The sequence below is a fragment of the Notothenia rossii genome (genome assembly GCF_949606895.1).
Source record: "Notothenia rossii genome assembly, chromosome: 11".
NCBI classification, from domain to species: domain Eukaryota; kingdom Metazoa; phylum Chordata; class Actinopteri; order Perciformes; family Nototheniidae; genus Notothenia; species Notothenia rossii.
Genome location: NC_136910.1, coordinates 27684558 through 27709577, shown reverse-complemented (window position 1 = coordinate 27709577; position 25020 = coordinate 27684558). Strand labels below are relative to the sequence as shown.

At 41.7% G+C, this 25020-nt stretch overlaps 1 protein-coding gene across 1 annotated transcript in view; it reads right to left on the bottom strand.

The window, feature by feature from the left end:
- LOC307023979 (WD repeat-containing protein 91-like) overlaps positions 1–25020 on the bottom strand; it is a 51029-nt gene that overhangs the window by 25478 nt on the left and 531 nt on the right. The gene's annotated exons all lie outside the window — the stretch shown is intronic.

Below are 25020 nucleotides of genomic sequence, written 5' to 3'. Positions count from 1 at the left end.
TTTTCCTTGATGTTTCTGAAAATGAGAACACAGTAAATGGTGTTCTATTTCAGAAAAAGGGGGGATGTAGGTCAATACTGATGTACATTAGTGTCACACTGGACAGAGTGGAGAACAGGGAACCTCCATGCACAAGACATGCAGCAGGTACAGCACGTATCTTAAACAAAATTTCACACATTGTGATGAGACACCCTTTGACAGTACTGACAACACATAGCATTGTCTCTTTTGTGAACTCAAGTGCATTCACAATGACTTCCACAAGACAGACCAGGTTAGAGAAAACTCTGACGCAAGCACACATCACCTACACACATGAAGGAGTTAACAGCGCAGACACCATTGGCAGCGGAGAACCCCATAGGTGTGAGGAAAGAATCATCCAGGATGTGAAGCTAAGAATAGATCTCAGAGACGAGCCTATGCCACATGCAGAAAACCTGTTCACAGACGGCTGTTGTTTTAGACACCCCACCAAAGGGCTCCAAGCGGCCTATGCAGTCGTGAGTCAAAAAGCTGAGGGAGAGTTTGAAGAAAGATCAACAGGAGAAGTAACAGGGAAAGTCTCAGCACAGTTGGCAGAAGTAATGGGAGTCATTGCAGCATTAGAGCTATCAAAGGGAAAAGATGTAAACATCTATACAGATTCAGCATATGTTCATGGTGTCATACATGTGGAGATGCGCCAATGGATGCGAGCAGGATTTGTAACATCCACCAATACTCCCATCAAACACGAAAAACAGATCAAAAGGCTTGCAGAAGCAGTAATGTTACCCAACAAACTAGCTTTACTTAAATGTAAAGGTCACAGCACGGTGGACAACTATTTGGCTTGGGGTAACAATGCAGCAGACAAGGCAGCTAAAGCCAAAGCAGGGTATATGCCCCAGTTTCAAATGCTGGTCTTAAAATCTGCTGACTTACTGCCCGCAGTAACAGATGATACTCTTAAAGAAGCTCAAGCAACAGGGTCTCCTCAAGACAAGACAGTATGGTTAGACAGAGGAGCTACCAACAAAGACGGGATATGGTACTCCCCAGATGGGAGACCAGTGATACCCCCAGGATGGATAAGATCAATGCTTAAAGAAGCACACGGCCCAACACATTGCGGCAAAACTCAAATGAACAGACACCTGACTCACTGATGGCACCCCTACCTACCTGACATGATAGCTAATTACCTAGAGGAATGTGTAATTTGCTTAACCCATAACATCAGGGCCACTGTAAAACCGCACCAGGGAAAGTTTCCTTTACCTAAGATGGCAGGAGAAGAAATCATAATTGACTACACTGACATGATTGACAAAGTAAGAGGGTTCAGATACTTACTAGTTGTAGTCGATGCATACACAGGTTGGCCAGAAGCTATGCCATGCAGGAGAGAAGATGCAGACTCAGTGATCAAGTTCTTAGTCACTCATTACATTCCACTACATGGGTTTCCTAGGAAAGTGAGGTCAGACAATGGCAGCCATTTCAAGAACCACGACCTACGCACAGTAGAACAGTCTTTAGGACTAAGACACAGTTTTGGAGCTGTCTATCACCCCCAATCTCAGGGAAAGGTAGAAAGGATGAACCAGAACATCAAACAGAAACTCAGCAAAGCATGTGAGGAGACAGGCATGAAATGGTTAGAGGCCTTGCCTCTGGCTCTCATGTCAATTAGGAGCTCTATAAACAAAGGGACAGGCTTCTCCCCATTTGAGCTGACACATGGCCATCAGTTTCCTGGCCCAGGAGCCTTGAGTGTAGGAAAGGAAGTAGAGGTCCTGAGTCCGAAACCTTATTTCCAGCAGCTTAAGGGATTGGTGTCAGGATTTTCCACACAGGTTGCTGATGCCAAAGGGGGACCCGAAAAACACGAGGCCAACACAGCGGAGTTCGTCTGGCTGAAGGTCATCCGGCCCAAGTGGCTCAACCCCAGGTTCACCGGCCCCTACAGAGTGACCCAGCGGACATCCCATGCTGTCCGCCTAGAAGGAAAGGGGGACATCTGGTACCACTGGAGCCAGTGTGCAGCGGGGAAATCACCTGGAAGGACCCTCGACGACATCCGGACGGACCTGGCTATCATCAACGCGGACATCCCTACAGCAGACGACTTGGAAGCAGGCATCAGCGGACTGGAGGAGAAGGACCTCGCGGACATCCCTACAGCAGACGACTTGGAAGCAGGCATCAGCGGACTGGAGGAGAAGGACAACAAGGACATCCCTACAACCGACAGCCCAGAAGTCACCATCAGCAGGCCGGAGCACGAAGACACAGGACTTCACGGGAAGACAGAGGAACCTGCTCCCCTCTGATCAGGTTGCTATAAGCTACACATAGCACCTCATTTACTAACCCATTTTTTGAGGGAAGTGGTATCTTAACCCACAGTTTAAAGTTCTTTTAATAACCCATTTTTTGAGGGAAGTGGTATCTTAACCCACAGTGTAAAGTTCTTTTAATAACTCATTTTTGAGGGAAGTGGTATCTTAATCCACAGGTTAAAGTCATTTATTAACCTATAAGAAGACCCCATTTATAAACCCAAATTTAGGGAGTTGTTTTCTAAAAAATCTATATTTAAGGGATTTGTCTTTCTTTTTACCTCATGTGATACTGACACAGGGACCAAAACCTCTCAGAGAAGAATAGAAAATGTCTGAAGGAGCCCTGAATTTCCTGATAACCTGTTGGTCACTACTAGTGTTAGGAGTAATAATCTACTTGTTCGCCCTGCTGTATGTACATTGTAACCTTTAAAATCATGGTTGAGTGACCCAGTGGTTCACAGCATTTTTTAATAACTTGGGAGTTAGAATAGACGTATACTGACACTAGAAGGGTTGGAGCTCACAGTATAACTATGTATGGTAACTGGAAATGGTTAGCAGGATTAGGCCTGGTTTCTACTGTGATTGTTACCATTATTTTAATCTTATGTGATTCCATTGACCACCCAGACTCCACTCCTCCGCCAAATGAATCCGTAACTAGAGTCAAACGGGGCCATTATGAGACAGTAGTTACCCCAATGTCTCCTAGACAAACCTTCACTCTCCATGCAGGTAGTGATGGAATAATACAACTCGACTTGTGCAAAATTGCCCCCTGCAGAAGCCTCGACCGTACCTATTCCTACCTAGCCAAATATGTCTGCTTAGCCCCTGCGGTATGTAACAGAACCGTCACAGATACGGTTAAAGGTGCTCCTTACATTTACAGAGGCAGTACATACAGGACCAAAGGCGACCCTTATGTGTCCGTCACATACACATACGGGTGCACCTGCGAGTCCTGGTCCGGTGTCCTAGCAAATTCGGGTCCTGATGACTGGGGATACATGCCACCTTACCGATCGGCGGAAATCGTTAGATCCCTCAAACATAGAATGAAAGTGATTAGGAGAAACCCAAACGTCCCATGCGTTGTCAGGTTTTGTAATCCCGTACGCATAAAGCTAAAAAATGTAGTGCTCTCAGACGCTGGACTTTATGTCCTCGCGGTACATGCAGGGGGGGGTTCGCCACAAGGCCTCTTCGAAATTAAAGTTAAACCAAAGGTGGAACGAAACCTTCCTCGGGCAGCATCTAATATTAAATACCTGTCTAAAATTACATGTACGGATAAATGCACGGGGGATTATAGCCAACTTCAACCTCTAGACGTCATCCAAATGGCCACAGGATACACAGATGACAACCTATGGTTAAAATGGGTTGCCCAAACAGCCCAAGAACAAATGGCCGGGGATTGTCTAGCCTGTGCTACGGCCCGCCCGCAATTAGCCACTGACCCTGCGCCCCTGTTTCCCACAGATACCTGGGGGTACAACTGTATGTTACAACTGACTAGGATGGCCAGCCCTCCTAACTGTACCACCCTAGCCAAAGTTTTCCCTCCAATTGATAATGACACTAGGACAGGCCCATTTACGCCTGACAAAGGCATCGGTGGGTACACATGTTTTTCCATGGTTCAAAAATCCCCACGTTTTGACCTAGGAAATGTCTCTCCGGATTGGTGTAACCTCACCCTGTCTAGCACTAATATAGGACATTGGGCCAGAGCTGGGCTCTACTATTATTGTGGGGTTACATGAGGAGGCTGTGCCTTGTGAATCACATTGAGCGTGTACATAGTAAAGTCATGAGTCAAGGACCTGTTAAGACTGGCCTGTTCACCCGTATTCCCGAACTATCTGTAGGATTGTGTGCTATGGTGCGCCTCCAGGCACCCCTAATGTTATTAGGCAAAAAACTGGGGCTCACGGACCCTAAAGACACACTTAATACCAACCTAATCACTCGACGTAGGAGACACGCGCTGTCCAAACGCCACGCCCCGGGCTCCTTCGATTTGTCTGTCGACTCTCCCACCTACATCGATTCCATCGGAATCCCACGAGGGGTCCCTAACGACTACAAACTAGCTGATCAAATAGCTGCAGGGTTTGAAAGTTTGCCAATTATCTCTGCCTTCTTCCCTGTGACCCCTATCAAAAATGTAGAAAGGATCAACTATGTACATTACAACATACTCCGATTGGCCAATCTCACTAGGGACGCGGTAGAGGGCCTGGCTGAACAATTGGGTCCAACATCCCTTATGGCTGTGCAAAATAGGATGGCGTTGGATATGCTTCTTGCAGAGAAGGGTGGAGTTTGTGCAATGTTTGGGGAGATGTGCTGCACATTTATTCCCAATAACACGGCTCCAGACGGTTCCGTCACAAGGGCTTTAGAAGGCTTTCGCACCCTATCTAAAACTATGCATGAACAATCAGGGGTACAACATTTCTTAGAGGAGTGGTTTGCTAACATGTTTGGTCAATGGAAAGGTTTAATAATGTCTCTCTTTATTTCTGTAGCTACTTTTGTGGCCATTTTAATAACATGTGGTTGTTGTTGTGTGCCGTGCATCCGCTCCTTGTGTGTCAAACTTATCATTTCCACCATTGAAGGAAAAGCTGCTCCTCCCCCACTGTACCAAATGCCCTTGTTGGCATATGCGGAGGGAGAGGACGAGTATGATGATTCGGCAAACAAGGACACAATTTTTTAACATAGTTTGGTCTTTCTTAACTGTCATTGGAGGTTGTTTTCTGTTCCCAAAGGTTTAATGAAGGGGGACAGACACAGTATCAAAGAATGACAGTACTTTTGTTTCAAATGTCTTATGTGTGTTGGTCTCGTGAAGGGAGACCAAAAGGGGGAAATGAAGGAGTATTTGAATTATTTGAAGTATTAAAGTAACGTGGTATGGCAGGAAAGTTCAATCTGGTGTATTCCTTTTAATGTCACCTTATATATATTCATGTGTGTTAAATTAGAAGGGACAAAGTATCTTTTCCCTCCCCCAATATATTGAGGTGAAGTCCTTGTGTTTAGAGAGAGATGTGAGCAGGGGACACCCTTATTTGGGGATAGTGCCAAGACGCTGGAATGTTTCCCTCGTAAAAGAAGGGTGTGCGTTACACATGCTTGGAGCAAATGTGTGTGTGTTTTCATTGCAGTAAATATATGTGCTACATGATTACTGGTCAACTATACCTCTGTTCTTATTCTTTCATGTGCGGGTACTAAATGGCTACAAACATTGTGGAGAAATTAGCTTAAACATGTTTTCTTATTCTATATGAAATGGAAGCAGCTTTTATGACAGGGACGAGAGAGCTGGGGGAGGGGACACATTCCGAAGAGTTTCAGCATGTCAATTATCAGGGAAATCGACTTGTTTTCAATAGATGTGTGTGGTTAATTACTTTGTATTAATAATAGCAGTATGTGTAAAGGAAGCTGGAAATATGCAATGTGAAACCTTTTATTTGAAATAAAGATTCTACAGGGAATATTCTTAAAGAACAATAGCTCAAGTGTCTGGAAGAGCTGCAGGCTAAATGAGTGTGCGGTACTTTTTACTGCTTGAGATCAGAGCTGATGATTTCCTCTTGTTATTATTGTTTGAGGTTAAGGTAACTCACATGTGTTATTTGTATAATCCAACTATAAAAAACTATATCTTAAAACTATCTTTATAAAATGCCAAATGTATGTGAAACTTGCAAGGAGGGGTTTGTTATCTCGAATGTAAGGGTCGCCTCTGGCTCGCGCTGATTGGCTGTCTTTTCTAAGTGGAGGACCCCTCGGGGGGGGGGGGGGGGGCAGCCGCATAGCTCCTCCTGGGGTTTTGGATATAAGCCGATGTTTTCTTTAGACCAGCCTCTTTTTCTTCAGGCTGACCAGGAGAGTAGGACAGGAGAAAGAGCAGGAAGTACTTCCTTTGTGTTTGTATTGTTACTTTTTATCATTAAAGCAAGATTATTGTTTAACTTGTATTCTGGTGTTTCTTAATCCCTTCCTTTTTACGAATTTACCCAGCTTATCAAACGACACGCGGAGACGAGGTTGGTTTTAAACATCCTCCAAATCTCCAACAGTACGCACTAAGCACAAAAACGGGAGAGACGAGAAACTGCAACACCGTTGGCAGAAGGAAGAATGGAGAGAAATATGTGGAAATAATACCATAAATAAAATGTTACCTCTCATTTATCATATATGAAGAATTCATTTTCAAACATTGATTAAAGCCAATCTTAAAATGATTTAACAAAGGCCTGTTTGAGACTCCTCAGTGCACACAAAAACATAACTTGGAGAAATAAATAAATACGGATATGTTATTTAAAACCACCTCAAATATATTGTGTTAATGTTGTGACATTTTTTTTCATAAATGATGCGGTAAGCAGGAGGACAGAATTGCGTCTAAACTGACGCCGTTTTGCATTTCTATAGGTTGTAGATACGAGCATGGTTTTATATATGTTTAATACATGTTTAATCGTGTTTTATGCCGTTTGCCAAGACTTGATAAGTTGCTCGTAAAACACAGGAGGTATGGAAACTAAGAGCACCATATGTGGTAAATTGTACAGCTAATACACAACACATTAGTTGTATTTCCTTTAACTGGTGGATATAGAGTTGCTGCGGAGGGGGGGGGGGGGTTGAGATGCATAGGCTGCAGTGGAGACGCTGCGCACAGCTGATCGACAGCTGGGACACAGACCACCAAATACAAAAACATAGGCTAATTCAGATCCAGTCGTCATGACTCCACTCCGGAGGGATTCCCCGATCATTTCTTACAGTTTCTCATCAAGGGGGGGTCTCGTGTCCCCGGTACAAACAAACTGCCTGAGGAAGGCTATGTGTATTTTTTTTGTCATTAACCTTTTTCGGACCACTTATTTATTTATTTTGGTGACGATTCGACCTCCATGCTGCTACTCTGGTTCAAACTGCATCCACCAAACAATATGATGTATCTCGACCTCCCCAAAATAACCAAAATCTGACACGTTGTGAGATTTTTTTTTAGCTGTTCTGTCGTCATTTCCTGCAATCGTCAGTCAAAAATGAATGAATGAAAGGGCGTTTCTTTGACTATTTGTAGGCAAATATGGGCGTTACGTGAAGCCCGCAAAAACTGCACCGCATTTCGAGTCGGTTGTGATCTATGGTTGTGATTTATAAAGGCAAACCGGCGTAGGAAGTGCCATACGCACTTTCCTCGCCGGTGCGCAATGTTTGGTGAATCGGAAAGTGGCGGAAAATGTATGGACCTATTTTTCGGATTTCTACTACCTAAGCAACCTTCCCACGTCAATCCTACGCACGGCGTTATACATGAGGCCCCTGATCGTTTCACCACAGAGGAAAGCACTTCACAAATTGCAGTAGGCCTACCCATAAGGAGCTGTACAAATGCCGCAGTTTTTGCGAGGCTGTGATTTAGTTGAAAGCCCAGTGGCGATCTGCTCATCTCTCATCGAAATAATATGCTACAAAGGGGCGGACTGGCCATCTGTGTGTTGAACTTTCCTGTCGGCTCCCAGACCGTAGTCGGGGAAGGCAGAAGCAACCAGCTTCAGGTTCAATAACCCACTTTAGCTTAAATGACTGGAGAGAGGCGAGCTCTTTTTGGGAGGCCGTTGCATTTATTTAGCTGTTCTTCTGTTTCACAAAATACATCACAGACCTCAGTTTTTCTGCTTCCTCGTTTCACTTCCAGAAACATACACACGTTTCCTCACTGTCGCTCTACCATCCACAAACACACATGCACAAGCCACACCCCTATTTCTCTCTCTCTTAAAAGGGACAGCGATCTCATCTCACTCTGCATGACCCTAATATCATAACTTGTGTGTTCTGGAGAATCACAGAACGGACGATCGACCTTATTATTATGCCGTTTAAACCAATTATTTAAATGTGTTTGTTAAATCGGCATCATAAGTTGCGCTGACAGGTCCACACACTGCTTCCCCGCAGCGAGGCTCCCCCCGCCCTCCTACTGATAGTTGACGAGCGTCAAGCTCCTCACCCCCCCCCCCCCCCCCCCCCCCCCGCTCCCCCTGCAGAAGGAAGCCATGCACGCAACGCAGCGCAGAAGGATAACTTCTAGGCCCCGCTCTGTTTAACTCCAGTCGACTTTCTGCTGCTTTCTTCCATGGTGAAACGATCAGGGAGGAACTAACATTGCAGTACCCATAAGGAGTTGTACATGCCGCAGTTTTTGCGTGGCTGTGTCTTTAGTTGAAATCCCAGTGGCGATCTGCTCATCTGTCATGGAAAATGATATGCTACACAGGGGCGAACTGGCCAACTGTGTGTTCTGGAGAATCACAGTACGTCTCCGGTCGTCAGCGATGTATGTATGCTAACTGAACACGCACAGTTAGTTAGCAGTATTCCATTCCTTTAAATTGAATATTTAAAATACAAATTAAACACAATTACACTGCGATAAAAACAGCCAAATCGACAAAGAGCCGAGAACCTAAATAATATGTAATTATATCTAAAACCACAAGACGTTAATTACCTGTACTCGGTGCGCCATATTGTCTGTTCTCTGTAAACCTCCATGTCTCTTGTTAGAAATTAAAATCAATGTTGATATGGCGTAATTTGAATTAAATACACTATTTAATTGAAATCAGTTTTATTCTGAAAAACCGGAAGTTCACACTATTACCTTAACACTTTTAATCGGAAAATTCTTCATTTCCGGTTAGCATTAGCATGTGGCGAAATACTACATTTTCAAACCGTGAATCGAAGGTGAAATGACATGTGATGTTGTACACTGAGCACACTGGGATTAGCACTCATTTATTGACACTGAATAACGTTTATCAGGGAATGTTTAAATAACCACAGACACCAGAATGATGTAATTTAGCAACAGAAAAAGGCAGGAATTGCATTGGACCCACCCCTCGACGACGCAGGCCAATAGGAGAAGACCTCAGATGACAACAGGAAGAGCAAGCCAAGAATTGATCTCTTCTACGGTTATGGCTAGAAAGGATCCGTCTAGTGTAAAACTCTCGCGAGAGTTTGCAAGTCACGTGGCTGAATGTTTACGTTTGGCAAGCAGCCTTTAAGTTACGATCGTTAACATCAGTGGGCCACAGCAAATGATTGTGAGAAGCTAAACTATCTATTAATTATGTCAATGAAAGGGAGTGTGATTGTTGAAATAGGATGTTAGTGGTCTTGCTGTTCAAAGAAGAATGACAACACTGTAGATCACAAACACTACGGTTTATTTTTTATTCACAGGCAAGTCAACGTTGTCGCAGTAAAAGTCCCAATATAGCTCCTGGTGCAATACAATGTTCCCTTTCAGTGTTTTACTATTATGTCTGATGTTTCTCTATTAATATTGCTGCTGCATTAATGTGTATGTTGCATCATCATGTTACTTCTGTAGGTGTGTTTCCGAGCCGCTCCAACGAGAGTTATAACGAGAACGTGACGTCATATTTACACAAGACGGATCCTTTCTAGCCATAACCCTCTTCTACCTGTACTGACCGGTCGGATGAGGAGAGCGCCTCCACTCGCACATTTCATTTGTACACCACCGCATCTTTTGTGTAATTAAATGCTGTTAACTTTTATAAACTTCCCTTGACTCTTTTCAGTCTCTCCTGCCTTCAGGGTTCTAGAATACACTAACACTCTTTAAATATCCTTCCGTCAGCGTCTCACATGTTGGGCGCGCTCTCTCCATATTTGGAAGTACAACTTCCTACAGGTTCAACCCATGGATTTATAATAAGAACTGGATACAGCTTCAGAGGCGGGGTCTCGTTCTTTCCTATGAGAGCTGCTCATTGGCGCATGAAGAAAAAAAGGCCCAACTTTTGAGAGAACGAAACGTTACGGAAGCAAACAAGAGACAGAATGATCTGAATTGTATTAGACACCGAATTCTTGGCATTGAAAATAATTACTTTGAAAATCATGTATCTGAAATGTTTTGCTCCGAATTTACCTATATAAAATAAAAATCTGAAATATCTTGATACGCAATTTCAAAAGCTGAATTTCAATGTATTTGTTTCAGTGTTCACAAATTCAGATCTAAAAATTCCCGTTCAAAAAATTAAAATGGTCAAATTCGGTGCCTAAAATTCGATGTCAAAAATTTAGATGGAGCATCATCTGGGCTACCCAGACAGGATAAGCAATCGAGCCTGAATGCAATCGAACCGACTTCTGGCCTATCAGAACCAAGCGGCGAACTCCGGGACAGTGCCAAAGTGATGCGTCTTAAAACCCGGAAGTAAGTTAGCATTTTACCACTTCTGGTTCCTTCGACAAAAACCAATGCAATTTCTCCATAGGATTTTGGAAAATAGCTCGAAATAAGGTCTGTGGTTGACACAAATTGAAGAGACTGATCACGTTTTGTTCAGCCGGATAATATCCACATATCCACCCTACTTTTATAATTTTCTAATCATAAATCTAATCGATAGATTTATGATCGATTAGGGTTTTAGGACGAGTCACTGTGGCACTCTATGCTGCAAACTGTAGGCGTTGTATGTTAAAGTGCACCTATCATGCTATTTTTAGACAATAGCATAGGTAAAAAACATGTTCATGAAGTGTTTTGCTCAAAATACCAAACAGATCACCCATTCTAGCCATGCCTCATATCCCTCTATTTCACTTCCTGTTTCAAAAGTGCTGATTTTGGGTATAAAGCTTTAAAAAGTTAAAAAAGATTGATTAAAAAAAAGGAGGGGGCTGAGCTCATGCGGGAGATTCTACGGGCAGATACTGCGGTGATGAAACGCCATATCATGGATTATCAAGGATTATTTCTGAAACAGTATGGAGCTCAAAGCAGGGCTCTCGACTAACTTTTTTCACCATCCTCCCGGAACCGCCCCGAAATACAATCTAAGCCATCCCGAAATTAATGTGGACCGTCCCGAATTTAAAATATTAGTTTTTCTACATTATCATTAGTTAAAATCATTCAATGTGACCTTTAACATAAATAAAACATCATACAAATCATTACATGATAATTCATCAACCTTTTTATTTGAGTAAATCAGTTAAAGGCCAAATATATTTACACAAACACACAAACGAGAAAATTACTCTAATATTGAATCCAATCAAGTCCCATCCAATTAACAAATAAATCCAACACTCTGTCCTGAAGACAGAACCCAGAGTAACCACTAACCAGAATGACTGTAACACAGTCAGGAGACCTTTACAAACTGCCCCGCCCCCTCGCACACAGACGGGAGAGAGAGATCTCGTCTGGATTGGAAAAGTCGAAAATACATCATAGACGCATGTTGTAGTCTTATTGCATATTAGAAACGGAGTTGGCTAAACTAAAACTGCGATATAATGTTTATGTAGCAATAATACATATGACATATTTTTTAAATGTCTCCAGTACCGATAAAAAGTCGGAGCTTAACGTTACCACTGTCTTAAATAATTCCGGTCCACGGCCCGTTAAATACCGGGGCTCGGTACCCATCCCTACATGGGGAGAGGCGCAGCATATTGCTAAGGACTAAATACGATGGAGGGTTCTCATCTCAGCCTTATTACCCATAGGGCAGGCCTATTCAACTGGCGGCCCGCGGGCCAGATGCGGCCCAGAACCAACTCCCGAGTGGCCCAGCCTCCCGTAGCCAAATTCTTACACTAGTACAGACCATGAACGCAACACTCCACGTTGCATAGAAACCACCAAACCACAACGCAGCACGTTTTTTGAAAGTGCATCTAGTGGTGCTAGTAACGGTGGTCCTATGATAGCAACTCTAAAACATGTCTCTCTCAACTCTGAAGCGTAAACAGAGACAAAACGGTCATTGATCTTGTGGAGCAGATCCAAGTCAAGCTGGACCTTTTCGCGACCGACTTGAGCACGGGTCGGATGCTGCATTTTCCGACGCTCCCCAAACACATCACATCTCCGGCACAAATCACGGATGTGATTACAGATTTCATTGCGAGGTTGAAAGAGAACTTTGCCGGTCGATTGGATGGACTTGCTCTGCCCACAGAGGTGATGGGCTTTGCCAGAGACCCCTTCACTGTTGCAATAGAGGGGGACGTATGAACCAGAGCAAAGGAAGTGGTTCCCTGCATCGACAAGGGGAAATATACACTGGAACTTATTGACATGCAGCGCACTAACGGGCCAGCGAAGTTTTGGAGTGATGTCAAAAACGGCAGTTCCCTAACATTCAGAAAGTAGCGATCTGTGTGCTCAGTATGTTTGGATCAACATACATATGTGAATCAAGCTTTTCACACATGAACTCAATCAAAAGTAGCACTCGCTGCTCCCTGACTGACAGCACTTTTCACCAATGTTTTAGGATTGCATTGATATCCTATGAGCCAAAAATCACTGCTCTTGTTCAAAACAAAAAATGTCCCTTCCCCCATTGAGAAAGTCAGCTATGAAAAATCACAAATGAGGTGATAGTAAGCACCTAGTTTACTATAGTAGACGTGTAGTGTAGTATTCATTCATATAGTTACCCGTATCCCTTGTTATGGGTTTGTGCACTGAAGGGTAACTTGAGAGTTCTTTCTGTATTCATTTAAATGTACTTTGTAATGTGTCTGGGTCAAATGTGACCAAAACGTATGATTTTTTTGTTATTACTTGAAAAGTGAAAAAATAGTATTGCTACAGTACTACCTCTTTGTGTTGCATTGCTCTTTAGCTGTTTTTTTTGTATGTCAGGAAATGTATTAAGACTGCTATTATTATATTCAGTAAATGCACTTTGTGATGTGCCTGGTTCAAAAAAAATAACCTGAATATTTGACTTCTAAAGCAAACAAATGTAATGCTACAACTGTGCACTTTTTTTTCAGATTCTGTTCAATTAATGCAATTTCATCGCAGTAATATGTGTTTGTTTAAAATGTGTCACTACCCGCTTTTTACAGGCCGCTGAATGTCTGGCCCAGCTGAATTTTGTAGTTATAAAATCTGGCCCAACTGAATGTGTAGTTGAATAGCCCTGCCATAGGGGATGAAGAGGAGTAAGTAAATAAAGAGGCCGGTGCTCCAGGGTCTGGTTCTGCTGTGCATTTTTGTGATGTAACGGTAAAACATTTCAGAATTTCTCCACGGGATGCCATTGTCATTGTACATCACTCAACCTGCGAAATACACACACTCAGTACATAGCCAGACCCGCAAATTTGCGGGCCAGGAATTTGCGGGCACAGCCAGCGGCACAGCTGTAGCTACGTACTGTGTGTGTGTGTGTGTGTGTGTGTGTGTGTGTGTGTGTGTGTGTGTGTGTGTGTGTGTGTGTGTGTGTGTGTGTGTGTGTGTGTGTGTGTGTGTGTGTGTGTGTGTGTGTGTGTATTTCGTGGGTTGCTAAATGTTTTGTGCGTGTGTGTTTATGTTGACAAGGAGGTTTAATAACTGTGTGCTACGCAAAACGTGCAGTCGGTTTCATTTTCATCGCCGTTTGTAGTAGAGTTAGCAGGGTATTTTTATTTTAACTCTCGTCCCAAATTCGTCCCAAAATATTTTGTTATCCTCCCCGACACTATTTTTTTCGGCCCGGGGACGACGGGACGTCCTGAAGCATAGAGAGAGAGAGCTGCGGTCCGCGGGGATCGGCCTCGCCTCCTGTCCTCAAAACTCTTATCAATCCTGGGACCGGACAATTGTTATTTGTTCCTACTCGGAACCGAGTTTTGCTTCCCAACCCTGCCACTGTGCTACACTTCCAGTCCCTCCCCGCCCCCGTATAACTGTACAGAAAGCGGCGAGATTAGTGATGGGAATTCCGGCTCTTTCGGCTCCCAAACGGAGAGACAGCAAGCGCATTTCGTGGCATCTGCGGGCAGTGGCAAGTACTTCCGGCATCTGCCACGGAAGCCGCTACTCCGTGGTATCTGTGGCAAGTATATGCCACAGATGCCACAACTTGCCGTGGCAAGTATATGCCACAAGTTAAGAGTTAAGAGAAGGTTTACGGTAGCTGCCACTCGCCTTCCGTGGCAAATGCTGATATTTAAACCCATATTTATCGCGTAAAATGTCGCTGTTTTGGAATGACTTTATCGGACTGATCTGTACACAAGACTGATGATCTGTTACTGATGGTCCGATCATATTTTTCAAAAAGATTAAACATTGTATGTTCTATAGATTTTACTTGGAGAACGTGGTTTGTTAAAATAAATAAACGTGCTATTTTTATGATAATACTCAAGATATATTATTAGTAAGTTGACATAAAGATCTACAATTGTTGACCAGAGGTGGGAAATAGGCTAACTTGTATACTCAAGTACTGTACTTGTGATTTAGAAATAGCCTACTTGTACTTTAGTTGAGTATGTAAATGGTATGTTACGTAGTAGGCTACTTACCCCACTACAATTCAGAGGTAAATTGTGTAATTGTAGCCTACTCCCCTACATTTATTTAATACGCTACCTTTAGTTACTTACTACAGATTCTGATTAATGATGATACATATAATCAAGTCTTAAATCAGACTTTATAGTTACTCCTGGAGTAAATTCACAAGATACCCTACTACAGTATACAAAGTCATTAAAACTAGCTGCACCTTTACCAGCTTTGAGAACACTTTCATGATCAATCATTATAATGAAAACATGTAATATGCACTTTAAGTATATTGTTATGCTAATAATTTTGCGCTTTTACTTGAGTAACATTTTAATGCATGACTTTTACTTGTAACAGAGTATTCCAACATTTAGGTTGGCTACTTCTACTTTTACTTCACACTCGAACCGCCAGGGGTCGCTGTATAGCCTACCTAAAACCACCAACGTGTCAAATGAACGAATGCATTGATTTTCAAGGTACAATGTTATTTTATTTATCATACTAGAACACAATGAGTGTTGCCAGTACTCGCCGTGGCATGTGCCTTGGCATTTGTGGCATCTCCCACAGAGGCCACTACTCTGTGGCATCTGTGGCAAGTATATGCCACAGATATGCAACAACTTGCCGTGGCAAGTAAATGCCACAGATGCCACAACTTGCCGTTGCAAGCATATGCCACAACTTGCCGTGGCAAGTATATGCTACAACTTGCCGTGGCATTTGCACATGCTGAACGGGAGTTGCCACAAGATGCCAGAGTTAAGAGAAGTTTTACGGTAGCTGCCAATCGCCTTCCATGGCAAATGCTGATATTTAAACTCGTATTTATCGTGTAAAATGTCGCTGTTTAGGCATGACTTTATCGGACTGATCTGTACACAGGACTGATGTGCGATCTCTATTTTTCAAAAAGATAATAAATTATCATTTATATTCAATTTTACTTGGAATAGCCTACGTGGTTTGCTAAAATAAACAAACGTGCTATATCTATGATAGTAGGCTAAACATAGGCCTATATTGTAATAAAAAAAGAAATATTGGCAAGTGAGCGTTGCAACGCAAGCCCTTGGCAATTGTCGCTTCTTGAGGGGAGTTTCCACTGCTTGCTACGATAACCAGGTGTATTGTTACTTGTAAAGACAAATAATTAAAAAATAAATATCTGTATTGACACAGCAACGTGTACAATGGTGTTACTAGACTTGGCTACAGACTTAGGGCAGCTGTAACTGATTGCAGTTGCCACTGCTAGTGAAATGCTAAGATTTATATTTTATAAATGAGGCAAAGGACAGTTATATTTGATTGTACACATGTATAAATGTGTTATTTTAAATCCAGCCATATGTACTTAATTTGTATTATTTTCATTGTTAATAAACAGATTAATGTCATTGTATCTGTTTTGTTGTTTAATATTTTAATTCTGGTTGAACATTTTTATTTAAATGCTTCAGATTATTCTCATTAGATATTGATATCAGTGAATCTAAACAAACCATGTTATTCCGTTAAGACAATCATGACAGTATATTAAAAATCAAGACACAATGCATGCTTTTTTATCCACCCTTTTATTGCGTTTTGAAACTGGCGAACAATTTATATTGTTCGAGTTCTTCACAGAACGCTGAGTCATGCTCATCCGTCTCCCCTTGCCAGCTTTTCAGTGCTTGTAGGCTTTGCGCTTGGTTGTCCTTATCCTTATCCTTATCCTTGTCCTCCTCAAAAACTGTGTTTTGGCACCAAACAGCAGCAGCTGTAGTAAGTAACTAAAGGTAGCGTATTAAATAAATGTAGGGGAGTAGGCTACAATTACACAATTTACCTCTGAATTGTAGTGGGGTAAGCCTACTACGTAACATACCATTTACATACTCAACTTAAGCACAAGTAGGCTATTTCTAAATCACAAGTACAGTAGGCTACTTGAGTATACAAGTTAGCCTATTTCCCACCTCTGGTCAACAATGTTAGATCTTTATGTCAACTTACTAATAATATATCTTGAGTATTATCATAAAAATAGCACGTTTATTTATATTAACAAACCACGTTCTCCAAGTAAAATCTATAGAACATATAATGTTTAATCTTTTTGAAAAATAGAGATCGGACCATCAGTGACAGATCATCAGTCTTGTGTACAGATCAGTCCGATAGAGTCATGTCAAAACAGCGACATTTTACGCGATAAATACGGGTTTAAATATCAGCATTTGCCACGGAAGGCGAGTGGCAGCTACCATAAACCTTCTCTTAACTTGTGGCAATTTACTCGCCACGGCAAGTTGTGGTATATACTTGCCACGGCAAGTTGTGGCATCTGTGGCATATACTTGCCACAGATACCACGGAGTAGCGGCCTCTGTGGCAGATGCCGGAAGTACTTGCCACTGCCTGCAGATGCCACAAAATGAGCCAGGCCCTACTGCCCAAACGGCTCTTCAGTTTACCACATATTATACCTTTTAATTAAATCAAATGTAGCCCTGTTTTGACTAATGAATGATGTATATGTGTACACATATATCACTTAAATTATTCAATACATCCTTTGAGTAGTAGTAGCAGTAGATCCTGCATTTTAGCCATGCCTCATTTCGCTCTATTTTCTCTTTCCAGCGCTGTTTTTGCAGTGGACTGATTCTGTGAGCTGCAGCTGACCACGCCCCCCTGCAGGTGAGGGGAGCGTGCTCTGAGATCAGCTGCTCAGCTGTCAGAAGAGGGGGAGAAAAAGAGATCTCCCTCCTCCGTTTATTCTTATAGAAGTAAGAAGAGAAGTAACGGGGCAGAAACCCTCCTTTTTACGCAGCGGTCCAGACATAGACATCAAACCTGCGACACATATTCAGTGTGCAGTTACTTTGGCATTAGGGCAGGGATATCTAGATACTTTCCAAGGTTTGACATCATGAATTGTGCTACTTTTAAAGCAATCAACGATGTTTTCAAATCTGTAATCAAAAAGCCCCTCAAAAACACTATCGAAGCAGTTCCTGCCGTTGCTACGTTAGTTCAAACAGTAACAACGGACTATTTTTCTGAGCGGATGCATGTCAATTTAAATAAATACATAGAACTATTTTTTAAATCAATAAAATCATTTTTTAAATCCATAAAAGCATTTCAATTAATATTGGGAGTCACGTCGTTACTTTGTTGAGAATGTGGCCTTGTATTAAGCGGGATAATGTGCACATTGCATAATGTGCCTTCATGTCGATCTAGATCCCTCAGCAAAAAAAAAAAAAACATCTCGTTCGCGGGCGCGAGCCGGCTCCCGTCATTCACTTAAAAGAGCCGGCTCTTAGAGCGACCGACACATCACTAGGCGACATGCATTTCCATAGGAATCGACAAAGAGAACCGAAACTAACATTTATAAACGAACAATGGCGGACACGTACAATTTGCGAATGAGTTCTGCCTTTTGTAAACTGAATTTATCAATAATTTCACAATAAATCAGGGCGAAAAACGTCACTTGTCCACCGGACAAGTCAATTGAAAGATCTACTTGTCCGATATTGTAAATTACACGTCCCGGATGGTGGGACGTGTACTTTTTCGCACACTGGCTCCGTGATGCTCTAGGGGGGCTCAGCTCATCCGGAGAACACTACTTGAACTCGGCCGTGTTTGTTGTGTTGGTTCCTGGTGGACTACTTGCAGGGTTGGGAGGGTTACTTTGTAAATGTAATCAGTTACTGATTAATGAATACATGGCTCTGAAAGTAATCCGAATACAGTTACAGTTACGTGTCTTAAAAAAGTATTCAGATTACTTTTGGATTACTTTCTTTTTCCATCACAGATGGGTATGTTTTGGTGTACAGGAGACACAAAAAGCAAAGGGAAATTGAACGTGTTTTTAATGTTTTAATGGCTTATCAAGAGCACAACGGAAACATAACATCTGAAACGATGTAACAACATAATACACATTTTGGGGATGCAGCTTAGGATGTGAGGAGTAAGGGACACTGCTTATAACGGGCGTGTCGCCTTCTGTTCTGCCAGTGTTGGCAGGACATGAATTAAAATGTCGAGCTCGGACTTCATTTTAAGGACATTTCGGCCAGGGGTGTAGAGCTATATTTGGTTAAGCACCGGATTGGCAAAACAGGAGAGTGTGTGCACCAGTCTGCCTTGATCTATGAATTCCTGTCCGTGACTCTCACAGTATCTGCAGCCCACAGCTGTTTAATAGAAGGAAAACCTCCTTCACTTCATGAAATCTCTGCAGCACCAAACTCAGCCTCTTAGAAGAGGAGCGCGCAGTGCCTTTCACGCACCGCCTTCACTGTGTTTACCTTCAGAATCATTAGAAAGGCTAAAGGGCGACCGCAGGCTGATGTGTTTTAACCACACACACACACACACACACACACACACACACACACACACACACACACACACACACACACACACACACACACACACACACACACACACACACACACACACTTTAAACGCAGACTTATGTTCCTCCATGTTTCGTTGTTATTGTTTCACAAAGAGAAAGTGATACATATGAATATGGCATATGAAAACAAATTAATTTGAGTGACTCATGAAAAACTCATCCAAAGTAACAGTAAAATAAAAAGGACCTACACAATAATACTCAATAAAACTGATACAGTATAAGGACTGTGATATCCAGCAATTTCTTAAGTATAACAATAAGATAATGAACTGTTTTTAAAAGAAGATAAAAAGTTGTTTGCATGTAAAGAAGTCTGTAAGCCACGCATGTAACTTTACATCTGTTTGTTCAAAGTGTCCTTAAGGTGATCCAGACAGGCTGGACCAGAGGAGGAGAGACAGATCTGGACTCCTAACAGCAGAGAACTTCAGCACGGATTCCAAGGTACACCTTTTTCATACTTTACAAAGAATGCATAAAGTTATTGGTTTTAAAAAATAAAGTAATGACTCTAATACACTGATATATATACGGAGCCCCTAAAGCAGGGGTGTCAAACTCAAGGCCCGGGGGCCAAATCCGGCCCTCGACTTCATTGTATGTTGCCTGCAAGAGCTTGCAAAGAATATAATATAATTATTATGAGGTTACATGCCGATTTACAGAAGCACGTTGCCCATAAACTACATGTCCCACAATGCATCTCATGGTACCACTTTACAATAAGATTACCCTTATAAAGGGTTTACGAATAGTTTGTAATTAATTAAGTTGTGAACACTTTATAAATCATTAATAAGCTTTTATAAGACATGAGATAAACAGGGCGACTGTGACTGGTTGCTTGCCAAATAGTGAGCCCACATTTATCTGTACTGCTAAGCCTTATATTGGCTACTAAGCTTACTTCGTCTTCTTCATCAGCCAGTATCCTTGGTATCTGTTGTTCACTGAGTTGATCCTTGCTAAGTAGCCAATATAAGGCTTAGTCATCTTGCCAAATAGTGAGCCTGCGTTGATGTATGATAACTATGTTAGAACTGGTTCATAAATGGTTCATAATAAAGTGTTTACAACCTAATTCATAACCTAATTATAAACCCTTTATGAATCCTTTATAAGGGTAGTCTTATTGTAAAGTGGTACCCATCTCATTTTGTGACATTCTTACTGAAGAGACTTGCAATTATTTGCCCTACTTCTGCTTTTTAGACGTAGTTAATTACTAAATTATTACCCTATCCCATAATAATCCAATGCAGAGGCAATAATGTAATATAACACATTATTCTATATATATTAAATATTTATATATGTATTTATATATAGTCTTAAAGTTTTGCACTGGCTTTTAATACTAGTTGAACATAACATGTTGATAGTTGTATGTGTTTTTATATGTTTTTCTAGTTATTGTGCTTTTTATCTTGTTCTTAATTATTGTTTTATTATTTTACTCCTATTGTGTTATTTTATATTTGTTCCCTGTACAGCGCTTTGGTCACTCAGGTTGTTTTAAATGTGCAATATAAATAAATAAAGATTGAGATTGAAATGCACAACCAGCCCTTTGAGTAGTCCGTGTCGCGTTACGGCCGCGTTACGGCTGCGCCACCAAGATCGCGGCCACTCAAGTCAATGGGTGCTATTCCACCAGACGCGCCGCTTTACGGCTCAGAAGCGTCCCAGAAGCGTCTCGGCGCTAGGCTCCGCTCAGAATAGGATGCAAGTCTATTTTCGACGCGAGGCGTTGCAGAGGCACCGGGTAGGAAGTGGACCGGTCAGAGCATCCAGTCAATCCCTAAAATAAACACATTTTGCAGACCCTATCTCTCCCTAGACTTTCAAGTAGGAGGAGAAATGCCAGCGTTCTCCTCCGGTTTATAGGCACTATGTAAATTATATATATAGAATAATTATGATGATGAATGCATTTTTTTACCACTAAAATACAGCAACACATCTTTGACAGAGTTCCCGTTAGCTTCTAATTACCGGACTATGACCGGTAAATATGCTGAAGACCGGCAAATCTAAATCTCTCCGGTCTAAGTGTCCGATCAAAATAATTTCACTTTAGCGCAACTTGCGCCACTTATGTGACAGACAAGAAGAGTATGTGACAGACAAGAATAGTCAATTCTAATGTCTAACACTTGTGGAGAAAGAGATGTCCTGTATGGGTTGATTGTGCGTTGATCTGTTGGTAATGCCTCGGGGTTCCGGTGGGCATGTAAACAAATGCATAATGCTGCACTATACTTTGTGGCCTCACCCGGTTGCATAGCGGCGCTTATTGTTTAGGTGTCTTTTAATAAGCAGGTAGTCCTATCATTAGCTAGAACTAGCTAGATCTGATCGATATGGACATAAACGCGAGTGAAGTCTAATCTGACGGGAGAGAGAGATAAGCTGCTGCTGACGAGTCGACACGCAGCTCTGCATGATCACATGCAGCGGCGAGCGGACAAAACACACTTTTCAGGTTAGAATATCACACGTAGCTATTTTAATTACCTCTCAAACTACCTAAAAAATATATGTTTAGTTTCACTGTCGGGTCACTCATTACTGATCCGCGAGCTGCATGATACTGACGGGCTGTCAGGAGAGGGAGAGAGCACTCCGTTTATTTATTCCTGTGTTATTGTAAATTACTGTTCACTTTTGAATAGTTAATCTACTGACAAAAAAAAAAAAAAACTCACCTCTTCAATCTGGCTTTTAATGTGTGATTGTTTTTGTATTATTTGACTTTAACTTTAACTATATATTTATTTGTTGTTCCTTTCTTCTCTTTTCTTTTCTCTTCACTATTATCTGTAAAGCGTCTTTGAGCACCTGTAAAAGCGCTAACAAATTAAATCTATTATTATTATTATTATTATTAATAATATTATTAATCTACTATTATTAGTTTGTTTAATATTGAATCATATCAATTTGTTTTAAAGCTCAATAAATAACAAAGACCACCTTTGACCGGCACTTTTCAAATTTTGTCCGGAAGATTTAAACTTTAACGGACATGTTGAACGGCGAAAATATATTCTAACGGGAACTCTGATCTGTGATTAATGTTGTGCATAACGGGAATATTACAATTATTATTAACTTTGTCCGTTGGCCAAAATAGCCTGTCCAGGAAATATGCCCAAATCAACAAAAACTGTGAACCGGCACGCAAGACGCTCCGCTTCTGAAATGCTCCTGAAACGTGCCCGGTAGGATGAGATATCTCGGGCTAGTTTCTCGTGCTCATGATTACCGGTGCGCCAAGTAGGAAGTGGAGCACACAGGAGATAACCATTTCATTGCAGACCGTTATGTTTATGTGGGGAAATGACAGTGCATACATTATTTGAGATTATATTTCGAACTCAGACTTAATTTTAAGGACATTTCGGCCAGGGGTGTAGAGCTATTTGTTTAAGCACCGGATTGGCAAAACAGTCTGCTTTGATCTATGAATTAATGTCCGTAACTCTCAGAGTAGGCTATCTGCTGCCCGCAGCTGTTTTAAAAAAGGGAAACAAATGTCGCATTTCCATTGCAGGGCCTCGCTCGGCTTAGTACCGTATAGTTAGGCCTTGTGGTTCACTTTATGCTGCGATTCCATTACAGTTTAGTAGCTGGGGCAGTAACTATAGTAACGTTGTACAGTGCGTAGATGCGGCGGACAGACGGGTCTCAGTTGGTTTGGTGTCCTCTGCTTACTTTTAATACCTGTAAATACAACTTTTGGCCCGTAATTTCAATTCCCCATTTCAGCGACCAGAGAGAGGGGGGGATATATCCAGTCTCTGATTGTGTTACGTTATTATGAGAGTGCTCTCATACTTGTTTGATTCTGAAATTGTATGTGACCCGCTCTATCGAAATCAGTCGGAACGGCTCATTTCAAAATAAACGTGGATTTGCATAAAAAACTATTTTTGGGGGGTTTGGGTTGTTTTGTTTGATTTTAAACAAACAAAGTCTTGGCTTTCAGAATATGAAACTTTTATTTCCAAACTCACACGATAAATACATTCTTTAAGCTTGTAAAGGGAAGATGACAGGCAATCTGCTGTTCCGCAGCGCCGCCGCCCCCCCTCCCTCCGGCTGACATTATGAATGTAAGGCGTAGAGTAATCATAGATAACACGGCAGGGTCCGTTACAGTTTGTTTTCATCTGATCTCAATTAAACAAAGTCTTGGCTTTCAGAATATTAAACTTGTTTCGGCAAATTCAGATGATAAACACAACTTTGAAGCTTGTAACGGCATAATTACAAGCGGAGAACGGAGTAACTTGACGTCACAGCAGGCATAACAACAGCCGGTGTTTCTCGTGAGGGTTTTCCCCGGGAAACAAACAATACACACAAACGCAAAATTACACAAACACACATACACACACTCTCGAGCTTCCCCCAGGCCAGTAATCAAAACGAGAATATCTTCCCTCCGTAGTATTTTGATAATTTGCTAATAATCAATCAGATCGATGGATTCCAGAGAAGAGGAAACTTTTAAGGCCTTTTTCTCAAAATGATGACTCGGTGACAGTCATTATATAATGTGACATATTTCGCTTAATATTTGGAGTACAAAAACAATCCTGTCATATCATTAGAAAGCTATGCATCTCCTCTTTCCAGCAGTGTATACAACTAAAAATGTGTCTTCGGGTCAATGCGACTGATTTTGATAGAGCAGTTCACATATGTATATAAATGTGTGTGTGTGTGTGTGTGTGTGTGTGTGTGTGTGTGTGTGTGTGTGTGTGTGTGTGTGTGTGTGTGTGTGTGTGTGTGTGTGTGTGTGTGTGTGTGTGTGTGTGTGTGTGTGTGTGTGTGTGTGTGTGTGTGTGTGTGTGTGTGTGTGTGTGTGTGTGTGTGTGTGTGTGTGTGTTTGTGTCCGCATCTGTAGCCTGTTATTATCTCATTATGCCACACTGTAAATGAATCTAAGTAAATATATAAGTGGTCATGAACACATCTGTCCATCAGACAGAGAGCTGCTGTGCCTCCTGTCATCATTAATGGACATCTCTTTAAAATGACCACTCAGAGAAGAGGAGGTCTCATTTCTCTAACCGCCTGCTGCTTCCCCTCCTCTCTCCTCGGCTCCCCTCCTCAGTCCTCCGCTCGCATCTCCTGTGGGCGGGACTAACTCACGAGGATAGGAGTCAAGGATAGGAGTCGAGGAGGGGAAATTTAAGAATTGAGAAGCCTGTTCTGTCTCTTGTTTGCTTCCATAAAACGTCACAGATTACCCATCATGTCTGGCTATCAGAGCAGAATAACCCGTATGAGCGCTCACAGAGCATGCGCAAAAGTTTGTTGTTGTTTTGTGTCAGTTTTACGTCGCCACTTCCCTTCACATTTTTCATCATTGCTCCACAATGTTTATCATCATTAAATGAATATCTATATATGTTATACTATACTTGCACTGCTTACCGTTTTCATACTTTATATATATTAGCATATTCATACACACTGTTAATACTGTTCATAGGCTACTGCTCACAGGCTGCTATGTATATCTAGTGTATTCATACCCCTCACTGTTTATTCATCATTCAATTCATTCTATATTTTATTCTGTATTCTTGTGTACATTACTGTTCACTTTACTGCTTGTTGTACTCCTGGTTAGAAGCTAAACTGCATTTCGTTGTCTCAGTACCTGTAATCTTTGCAATAACAATAACGTTGAATCTAATCTTGAGCAGGAACAAATGTATTTAATTAGTACATATCTGACATTAACGATTAAACACATTTGTGCATTCTTTATAAATGCAAACCGAGTAAAGCCGACTCCGAGCTGTCCGAATTCC